At 36.8% G+C, this 11,866-nt stretch overlaps 1 pseudogene; it reads left to right on the forward strand.

Annotated features, from left to right (window-relative positions):
- The first annotated feature begins 3,028 nt into the window (after positions 1-3,028).
- On the forward strand, positions 3,029-3,859 carry LOC149572015 (SUN domain-containing protein 2-like; annotated as a pseudogene).
- The last annotated feature ends 8,007 nt before the right edge of the window (positions 3,860-11,866 follow it).

The raw sequence follows: 11,866 nt of genomic DNA on the forward strand, positions 1-11,866 counted from the left end.
CGAAAATGTCAAATCAGCATACAAAATCTGCACAAAAAACAAAATTTTAAAATTTTAGAAATCGGTACCTATTTTTTTTAAAGTAAAAAATGGGTACATGTTTCTAAAAGATATAATTTTTTTATGTTTTCAAAATGGGTACCCTTTTTTTGAAAATAAAAAATGGGTCCCATTTTTTGAAAATAAAAAATGGGTGCCCATTTTTTAAATCTAGGATCGGGTGCCTGAGCCTAAAACAAGTACCCATTTCTAAAGAAGTACAATCTCAATCCGCGGACTTCTGGAAAATTGAGACCCAACTCCATGCTTCTACCCTAAAGTCATTAAATAAATTAAAATTAAAAGGTGACTTTATATTTAATTAATTATTATATTGCAAGGAGAAGCTTCTAGATAGTACATTAATTATTGGAAAGGGGGAAGCCTCTAGTAATTTAGTTTTCTAGAAGCAAAATTAATTATTGTATTGCCAAGGAGGAGTTTCTAGAGAGTGAATCAATTATTGGAAGGGGGAAGCTTCTAGTAAATACAATTAATTAATGTTTTAGTTCCTTCAAGAAGGGTGAAGGAAAAGGATAAATAGGGGTGAGGGTTTCATTGTTGAGCATCGGATGATTGTGAATTGCATTTGATAAAAGATTGGAGGTGTGGGTTAGAGATTTGGTATTGGCATTAGAGGACGTTCATCCTCTCTTGTCACATTCTAGATGTCATTCCCTTGGGGTTTGGTCTTTGGAATGCATTGCTATGTATTTGATTTTATCATCTTGAGTACTAATAATATTTCAACATTAGTTCAATCTTCATTTTGCATAAATTCCTTCTTCCTCATGTTATGTGGATTGAAATCAATGCAAAGACATTAGTTGGTTTAGTTATTGGGCATTTCCAGGGTGCCCATTATAGTGGTATTAGGGCTATAAGTTTTGTCATCCTTTGGAGGTCTTATGGGGAATTTTAAACAACTAGATAGAGGGGAAATTGTTTGACAAAAGGCTTAGATGGTTACTAGGTACATTAGAGGAGGGGCAATGTATGCAATAGGAGTAGAATAGGTGAATGGATATGATGTTGTAGCTTATGGCTAGAAAAATGGGCATCAATATTGGAGATGTTTATGTTGCTCCAGTGCAGGAGGTAGTTGATTCCTTAGGTGGGATCAAGACACGTCTAGAGCTGTTCGGCTATGATGTTGGTGACATGGGTGTTTCAAAAAAGTCAATAGATGTGGGTTTACACTCTAGTACTATTTATTCACAATCTAGTGTTGATTCATGTGTGCAGATTCAAGAGTCCACATATGAAGCTTTGTTAGGGGATGGTGATGCAACAATAGTGGGACTAGGAGAATGCAAGGATACTATCATATCAGTAGCCACTTTTGTCTTAGTTGAAATATCCAATGAGGAGTTAAGTAGTATGCATGTAATGGTTGATGTGTGTTCTAATGATGGCACACATGTTGATTTTGATTTTTCATCAACTACAGATTTGGTTCAATTTTCTATTGCAGTAATTAGTGTTGTTCCTATATTCATATATTTTCATGAAAATACACCTATTGTTGATGCAGTTATCATGAGTGCATATGGTTTTCCTATAGCTACATATTTTTCAATGCATGTTAGTGATGATTAGGATTCCATTCCAATATATATTATGTGGGTGGATACAGGGAAGAAGAGATTTCAAAGATCTTCTATGGAGTTTCCTTTTGGTGACATTCTAACTTCTACATCATTAGCACAAGTTTTGGGTGCTAGGAAATAGGGCATGTGGTTGGTCTTGATGATGCTTATTTACAATTGGTTTAAGTTCCATAGGAATGTCACCTACTATTTCATTTGGGATCCAAGTGGAGGTTGGAGTTCATTGTGTTGCTGGATTGCTTGAGGACAAGCAATTTCGAGGAGGGAAGACTGTAATGTCCTCACTTTAGCAGTTAAATTAATTTCTTATAAAGTCATTAAATAAATTAAAAATTAAAAGGTGACTTATATCTAATTAATTTAATTATTGTATTATATGGGAGAAGCTTCTAGAGTGTGTATTAATTGCTAGAAAGGTGGAAGCCTCTAGTAATTTAATTTTCTAGAAGCAAAATTAATTATTGTATTGCAAGGGAGGAGTTTCTAGAGAGTGCATTAAATATTGGAAGGGGGAAGCTTCTAGTACTTGCAATTAATTAATATTTGATTTCCTTCTAGAAGGGTGTAGGAAAATTATAAAGAGAAGTGGGAGAGTCATTGTTGAGCATAAGATTATTGTGAATAACATTTGCTAAGAACTTGGGTGTGTGACTCACATATCTTTTCTTGGCATTAGAGGATGTTCATCCTCTCTTGTAACATTCTAGACATCATTCCCTTGGAGATAGACCTTTGGAATACATTACTATGTATTTTATTTTATCAATTCAGAACTGATATTATTTCAATAGTGGTTCAATCTTCAATTTGCATAAATTCTTTCTTGTTCATGTTATGTGGATTGAAATCTATGCAAAGAAATTAAAATCACTTTCAGCAATTGGTTTGGTTCTTGGGCATTTCTAGGGTGCTCATTACATAATTAGAAAGATAGATAACGATATAAATTTTTATAGGTAATAATTAAAAAAGATAGGTAAGCATAGAATGTGGCACTAATACAAACATAAGGACAACTGACTCATCTCACCAATGTACAATTATAATAAAATCCATACTGAATATGCAAGTACACAAGTAGATCCATCACCGCAAAGATTTTCATGAGGAAAATGATATTTTATTGCTCTTTACTCTCATAACCCAACATATTCTCTTTTTTTCTTACCACCATTTTGTATTTCAAAGTCTAGGACTGTCAAAATATCTGAACAATCCTATAGTATTCTCGCTAGGAATTATCCTTTTGTCTTAATTATAATTCTTGTGGAGTCGAAAACCCTAAAAAATTTCTAAAATCATTGTAACTATGAACCCTTCTATAAACATTGTGAAATGTTCCCCTCTTCCCCCACTTCTTGGCAAGGCTTCAAAAAAGAATGATTGATGTTGTTTCAACCAGAGGCAAAGTGGTTGCACTAAGAGGAAGAATTATTGTTGTCACAGAATAGGGTAGATAATAGGTATGGAAAGAATTTCAGAAATACCATGGGGGTAGAAACCATACTAAATTCAATGCCAAGTAACAAAAACATGCCCACTTCTACTAGAAAAACCCTTAAGTCACCTATTTCTCCAAGCCCTAGAATTGTAACCCTAGTAACCCTACTAAACCTAAGGTTTCTATAAAATGGAAAATTTGGATGCTCTTTTTACTAAATCTTTTATTGTGTTCATTGTAGTGGCAAGACTAGGACTTCTGCTTGGAATTGGAATTCGCATATGAATAAATCCTTGAGGCTTTAAAACCACTATGATTGTGTGTTTTAGAGGGAATGATATCATAACTTGATATTTTTATTTTGGAGACCACCAAAATGATGCAAGTCTAGCCCGAGCTAGTCAATATGATGATTGGGAATCATTTGGAGAATATGAGAAAGGAATTGGAAGACAAGATTGAGGAGTAGACTGGCACAATTTCTACTGGGCTGAGAAATGTGTAGGAACACATAGAGGAGATTGATGGTTCCTTTCTCAATGTAGCTAACATTGGGGTAATGTCTAAAAGTGAAGTCTTGGATCTTGCTAATTATATGGTTGAATATGCATTGAGTTTGGATGATGTAAAGGTTTTCATGAAGCAAATTGTCAAAGAAGAGATAGAAAAGCATTCTACTGATAGCTTGGGAAATGTTGATTATGCACTTGGATTAGGTAGAGGTAAGGTTGTTAGATACTCTGAGAACACTTTGCTACATAAATTATAATCAGTTATGTAAGTAGTAAAAATATTGCGTAAATATTTTAGATTAACCCCAATGATTAAGAGGAATATACTTACTTAGCAAATATCATGTTCTGATATTGTGGCTGTAATGTCCCCACTTGAGGAGTTACATTAATTTCTTATAAAGTCATTAAAAAAATTAAAAATTAAAAGGTGACTTTATATTTAATTAATTTAATTAATTATTTTATTACAAGGGAGAAGCTTCTAGAGTGTGTATTAATTATTAGAAAGGGGGAAGCCTCTAGTAATTTAATTTTCTAGAAGCACAATTAGATATTGTATTGCAAGGGAGGAGTTTTTAAAGAGTGCATTAATTATTGGAAGAAGGAAGCTTCTAGTACTTGCAATTAATTAATATTTGATTTCCTTCTAAAAGGGTGTAGGAAAAGTATAAATAGAGGTGGGACAGTGCTTGTTGAGCATTGGATGGTTGTGAATTACATTTGATAAGAGCTTGGATGTGTGAATTGTTAGAGTAAATAATTAATTTACTAATTATTTATTCTATTTACTTAAGCTTACTTAGGTAAATGCATTTATTTATTAGTTGTAGTCTAGGAGTTTGTTATAAGTTGTTGACAATATGAGAGTTTGTTCTCTCCTAAGTCATACTTATCCTCTCACATTGTTCGAGGAATTTCCACCTTATGTGGATGTATGCTTAGTTGTCACACTTATCTCCTAGCATCTTCTAGCTTGTTCTGGAAGATTTATGGAGCTCTTTATATTCGGGCTCCCTCATCACATAACTAATTCTTACATATTGTAAATACATATTTTCTTGTGTTTGCATATTCTCTCTCTCTCATGTTTGCTTAGGGTTTTTCCCTTGCTCCATGCTCTTCCTTCCTTGGCTTCCCTTTGACAAGTTTTTGCATGCAGGTGATCTTGGGCATTTTCAGAGTTGGATTTCATCAACTCCAACATGGTATCAGAGCCTTCCTACTACTGCTTGGTTGAAGATTTTTGAAGTTGTGATTTGAAGTTATAAACCCTAGTTTATTTGTTCATTTTTTCTTCAAATCAGGGGATTAGTGAATTTTCGGAGCACTTCGGCCCAAACAGACACTGCCATTGGATCTAGAAGGGATTAATATAAAACTTGCTGATTTTGGAGATAGAGCTTTGGGAGGCAAAAAAAAATTTCTTGCAGGCCCTTCTGTATGGATCGTATGGACGACTTTGCACATTAAATTTTTTTTAAAAAGTTTTTGGGTGCACCGCCACTGTACCACCACGGGGCCACCACTGCACCACCTGCGCATAGCCCACAACAGCTACAGTGGGCAGTGCCACCCTAGGGCCGCTACGGCCCAATTGCTACCCATCCTTCGCTCTCCACAGGTGGTGCCCCCTCTATTTTGCGCTCCACCAGTTGCAACAAACAGATGCCTCTTCTCTGCCAGTGCAACCCCTGTTTCCTCTGCTCAGGTATAGTCAACCGTTTGTTCTAGTCAGCTATTGCCGCATGGATGTTTTGCACCATTAATAGCACTCGAGTGACACATGTTTTTTGCTGACGTGTTAGTTCCAGTAGGTGCCCTATCATTAGTTTCTATAGCCACATAGCGACTGACACGTGGGAGGTCTGCCATGTGACACTTTTCCACGTGGCCTCTACCACGTCATCTACTTTGCCACGTGGCACTACCGTGTGGTAGCCACATGTCACATTTTTTTGCACTGACAATAGTTTAGCTGTCAAATTTAAGTTAGCAGATTGTTGACACCAGCATGATGTCACATGCGTCATCCTCTTGTACCTCTCCAAGGTCTTTTTTGACCTACCTTCAATTTTTTGGCCATAACTTGAGCATACAGAGGTATTTTTCCGATTCAAAAGAAGTGTTAGAAAATTTTTTATGAGATGAAGACATTAGTGTAGGTATTTTTAGGTTTTGATGCTTTTTTATTGCCTATTTTTCAGTTGAAGTCTGAAGTTGTTTTTCTGACTCCGACAAGCATATCTTTTGCATCCCATGCCCATTTTTTGAAAATTTAATATTTTTGGAAAGCTGGTTTTATCACCTTTGTCAAAAATGTGGTCTTTTTTCTTAGTTTTTGGCCCATGCTCTTTGTATCATATTTTTGGCATTTTTGCTATATGGTGGATATCTTGAGTATTTTAGGCCCAAAGATCATTTTTCTGGCATGGTTTTCTTTGTTTTAGGTTGTACTATGTTTTGCTATAGCTTGTTTTTAGTTTTGATCATTGTAGTTATCATTTTGAAGCACTTTTATGGATCACACTGAGATAAAGTGTCACTTTTGCATTTTGGGGTCATGAACATTATTTTGAGTCTATTGTAGATGCACTATTTTTATAAAGCACCATGGGGGGGGATAGTTGATTGCTATTTTAGGCCTTCTCCCATTATCAAGTGAGTGTCCCTTCCATGACATTAGCTTGTCCCTTCCATGACATTAGTCCCATGCAGAGTCAGTGTGACTGTGTCTTTGTAGGTGTTTTTACCTCTTCCTCTCTCATCATTCTTGGTTCATCTATAGGAGACTTTGGGCCACCTTCTCAGTTGCCTGTCATCACATCCCGTTTGCATTAGGGGGGGGTTATGTTGTTGTTCTAATGCATCTATGGTTCAGTGGTTCATTAGTGTGAACTATGTATTCAGTGGTTGATCCTATGTATAAGGCGATTGCAGTGGCTGGCTACCTATGCATTTTGGTGAGATGGATCATCTACCATATAGACACGCTTGGTTCATGCCATTTTCTTCCTTTGTGGTTCTTCAGATCAGCAGTTGCAAATTTCTTCTTGATGGTAGAGTTTTTTGCGGCTTCTTCTTGCTTTAGTGATGCTCTTCATGATCACTCCTTGTTCCCATTTTAGGGGACATTTCCCTAGTTGGAGGTTTCTTCAGTTCTTCACTAGGTTACCTCTTTTGGGGGGAGGGTTTTTCCAATGTGATTTTCTCTCTTTCCCCATTTTCAGAGGTTGCATCTTTTTCATTTTACATGGGTACCTAACAAGGCCCTGTTGCCAGGACCCATTCTACATTCATCTTAGTTTTGTGAGCTTAAGGCATTTCCCTAAGTTGCACTTAAAGTGGGTGTTAGAGTAAATAATTAATTTTCTAATTATTTGTTTTATTTACTTAAGCTTACTCAACTAAATGTATTTATTTATTAGCTGTAGTCTAGGATTTTTTTATAAGTTGTTGACAATATGAGAGTTTATTCTCTCCTAAGTCATACTTATCCTCTCACATTGTTTGAGGACTTTCCACCTTATGTGGATGTATGCTTAGTTGTCACACTTATTTCCTAGCATCTTCTAGGTTGTCTAGAAGATTCTTGGAGCTCTTTATATTCGAGCTCCCTCATCACATAACTAATTCTTGCATATTGTAAATACATATTTTCTTGTGTTTGCATATTCTCTCTTTCTCATGTCTACTTAGGGTTTTTTTCTTGCTCAAGGCTCTTCCTTCCTTGGCTTCCCTTTGACAGGTTTTCACATGCAGGTGATCTTGGGCATCTTTGGAGTTGGATTTCATCAACTCCAACATGAAACACATATCTTCTTGGCATTAGAGGATGTTCATCCTCTCTTGTAACATTCTAGATGTCATTCCCTTGGGGTTTGGCCTTTGGAATACATTGCTATGTGCTTGATTTTATCACTGTGAGAACTAATATCATTTCAGCAGTGGTTCAATCTTCAATTTGCATAAACTCCTTCTTGCTCATTTTGTGTGGATTGAAATCTATGCAAAGACATTAGTTAGTTCAATTATTGGGTATTTCCAAGGTGTCTATTATAGTGGTATCAGAGCTTGCTTGCAAAGTGTTTCATGAGGTTATAACTGATAGGTGCCCATTATAGTGGTATCAAAGTTATAAGTCATTTCATCCTATGGAGATCTTCAACATTTATGCTTGAGCATGTGACAAGGGCTTTATAATTTTTTTAATACTAGAGGAAGACAAAGGAGGAGTTCAAACTTGTAAAATGAATAGGGTAGTTCATCCATGCAGAGGGACATACAATGTACTCATACAAATATAGAGGAGATATTCTTTGAAAAAGACAATATTATGGGTGATCGAGATGATAATAATACCAGTCCAAATTAGGAAAATGTAATGTTCAAGTTACTGGATACATTTTAGGAGTAGAATAGGTAAATGGATATGATGCTATAGCCAATGGCTAGATAGATGGGCATCAATAATAATCTGGGTGATGACAACAACGGAAACAACAATATTGGGGGCAATGATAATGGAGGACGAGGCAACATTAATGGTAATAATGGACATGAAAACAATGGGAATGAGGCTAATAACTTTAGACATGTTGAATGCCTAGCTTGAACAGCTAGCTTGAGACCTCTTCTACCCACCTTCCCACCCAGGGATCCAGTTTAGTTGATTAATGAACTATAGATTACGGAGTTATAGGATCAGTTTAGGAGGGATTGAGAGGCCAATGGACTGAGGTTTCGGGTAAACATTTCTCTTCGAGATTACTTCAACTTGAGGGTGAGGCACATGCCCAAATCAGGAGGAAGAAGTCAAAACCTTAAACTGAGAAAGAAAGTTGGGAAACTTTCTTTACCTTATTATGATGCTTTAAGAAAGATGATTGCACAAGCTTGGGTGTAGAAGATGGATATATACTTGCAGTTGAATTCTATGCCTAAAGAGGAGGCTATAAAGTATGTGGCTATTCACTTGGATGGATTAGCACATGAGTTGTGACACCAAGGCATGGTAACCTTGGGGCATAATCAGATCACATCTTATGAGGAATTCACTAAGAAGCTCATAGAGAAATTTGATTCCAAGGATCCTGAATTATAGTTTAAGGAGTTGGCATGACTCAAGTAGTCGAGATCAGTTGAGATGTATATTAGTGAGTTCTAGAGGTTAGCTATGTTGGTCATAGATATTTTAGAGAGGAGGATGGTAGTGTTATTTATGGATGGACTCTTAGAACCCTTGCAAGGTTGATTCAAGGGGCATGACCCAGCTATGTTGTAGAAGGCCACTAAAAAGGCTCATGACTTAGCACCTTCTTCATTAAGAGACATATTTTAGCACAAGGATTCTTATATCAAAAAGAACAAGGAGAAGGACAAAAAAACTTTTCACGAGGATGCTCAACCAAAAAGAGATAAGTTGGATAATGACACCTTGAATGATTTAAGAAAGAAGTTATGCTTTCATTGCAGAGAGCCTTGGGATTTATCTCATAAGTGTCTTCTCAAGGCTAAAGAAAATAAAATGGAGTATTTCTTAGTAGAAGAGTCACAATCAGACAGGGAGGATCAACACTTTGATTCAAATGAGGATAGCACTATAGAGCAGAGCAGCATTCCTGAGGATGAGAAGCCATTACCATAATTAATGGGGTCTCAGAAGGCAATCACATTTAAGGTTAGGGGTACTATCCAAGGGTAGAAAGTGATCTCACTCATTGATACTGGGGCTACACATAATTTTATAGATGCACAATTGGTAGCCAAGAGAGGTCTATATACTGAGTAGCACGCTGGATTTAGAGTCATGGTAGCTAATGGTGACAAACTATTATGCACTTGTAAGATATTTAACCTTCACATTAGGTTCAGAGATGGCTATGAGTTGGAAGATGAGTTTTATGTGGTACACATGGGAAACTATGATGTCATCCTCAGCATGATATGGATAGCCTCACTAGTAGAGTTCACAGTTAACCTAGCAAAAGTGGAGATGGAGTTTCAACATGAGGGAAGAACTATTGTACTTAAGGGACTTTCAGATGGGAGTTGTAGAGTAGTTTCCCTAAGGAGAATGCATAGACCTTTTTGGCATAATAACATAGAGCGGGCAGTAGAATTTTTCACTGTACCAACTTCACAAGAGCCATAGGTGAAGAGTCATCCACCAAATATCTAGAAGGTACTTGACAAGAACACTGAGGTATTTGGCAAGATTTTGCATGGGGTTCCTCTTGACAGGGGAATAGAGCATGTTATTGAGCTCAAGGAGGGAGCCAAACTAGTCATGATTACTCCCTATTGTCATTCTAAGAAACATAAAGATGAGAGAGAGAAGACAATTAAGGAGTTCTTGGAAATAGGGCATATTAGGCCTTGTAAGAGCCCCTTTCCTTCAGCATTAGTGTTGGTAAAGAATAAGGATGGGACGATGTGCATGTGCATTGATTATAGGGCATTAAATAAGAAGACCATTAAGAACATATATCCCATCCCACGAATTGATGAGTTGATTGATCAGTTACATGGTGCATACTTTTTTAGAAAGATTGATATATGGTTAGGGTATCATCAAATTAGGATGAGGGAGGAGGACATTGAGAAGATAGCTTTTTGGTGTCACTATGGGCATTTCAAGTTTTTGGTTATGCCATTTGGGCTAACCAATGCCCATGCTATGTTCTAGAGTTGCATGAATCAGGTATTCAGAGAGCATCTTAGGAGATTTTTCTTGATTTTCTTTGATGACATTTTAGTCTTTAGTAAGACTTGGGAGGAGCATTTACAACATTTTGAGATGGTGATGTCCACTTTGGAGAAAGAGTCACTATATCTTAAGGAATCTAAGTGTGAGTTTGGGATGAATGAGCTACTATACCTTGGGCATATCATCAGTGTAGATGGAGTCCAAGTAGATCCTAAAAAGATTAGGGCTATTGTTGATTGGCCTACTCCTACAAATCTTACACATCTTAAGGGATTCCTTGGTCTCTGCAAATTTTATAGGAGATTTGTTAGGGGATTTTCACAGATCATTGCACCCTTGAAAGGCCTTATCATGAAAGGGGCCTTCACATGGATAGAGGCAACTTAGAGAAGCTTTGATCATTTAAAGAAGGTGATTTCATCATGTCCAGTACTAGCTCTACCAGATTTCACAAAGCCATTTGAGCGTCATTGTGATGCGACAAGAGATGGGATTGGGGCGGTCTTGATGCAGGAGAAGCATACCATTATTTTTGAAAGCAAGAAGCTCCGTGGAATGTAAAGGAGCTATTCCATCTATGATCAAGAGATGTTGGCTATAATGCATGCATTGGCTAAGTTTCAGTCCTACCTAGTTGGGGGAAAGTTAGTTATCAAAACTGATCACAATAGCATCAAATACTTCATGAGCCAACATGATTTGAATGATAGACAAAAAAAGTGGATTATGAAGTTATAGGCCTATGAATTTGATATTGAGTTTGCCAAAGGTAAGAAGAATGCAGTGGCAGATGCTTTATCCAGGAGACCTCATATTTGTGCTCTAGCTAAGATTATAGGAGATTGGAGAAATAAGATCATAGAAGAGTATGCAAGGGACACTTGGGCTTCTGGAGTAATTGCAAGCACCATACATGATGATCATTATGTGGTGATGGATGGATTGATTAAGTTCTAGCATAGGATATATTTGATTCCTTCATCACAGTTTAGGGAAGTAATACTAAAGGCATTCCACGATGCACCTATAGCTGGACATCCAAGGATCTTTAATACCTATATAGGTAGATCCATGAGTGGTTCACATGGAAAGGGCTCAAGGATGATGTTCAGAAGCATGTCAGAGAGTGTGTAGTTTGTTAGTAGAATAAGGGAGGACAAACATATCCTGCAGGGTTGTTACAACCTTTGCCCATTCCAAATAGGAAATGGGAAAGTATTTCTATGGACTTCATCACTAGGTTACCATGAGTATAGGGGAAAGATTGCATCTATGTGATTGCTGACTAGCTAATGAAGTATGCTCATTGCTTTTCTATTCCATCCACTTACACAACAACATAGGTGGCTGATCTTTTCTTCAGAGAGATATTCAAGTTACATGGGCTACCTAGTTTTATTGTTAGTGATTGAGATAGTAAAATTATGAGTACTTTCTAGTAGGAATTGTTTAGGTTGTGTGGTACAGATCTTACACCTAGCACTAGTTATCATCCACAGATAGATGGGAAAATAGAGATTGTGAATAAATGGGTGGAAGGATATCTAAGGAACTA

Source organism: Cupressus sempervirens, chromosome 2, assembly GCF_028749045.1.
Source record: "Cupressus sempervirens isolate cs-2001-9-10 chromosome 2, ASM2874904v1, whole genome shotgun sequence".
Taxonomy (NCBI): domain Eukaryota; kingdom Viridiplantae; phylum Streptophyta; class Pinopsida; order Cupressales; family Cupressaceae; genus Cupressus; species Cupressus sempervirens.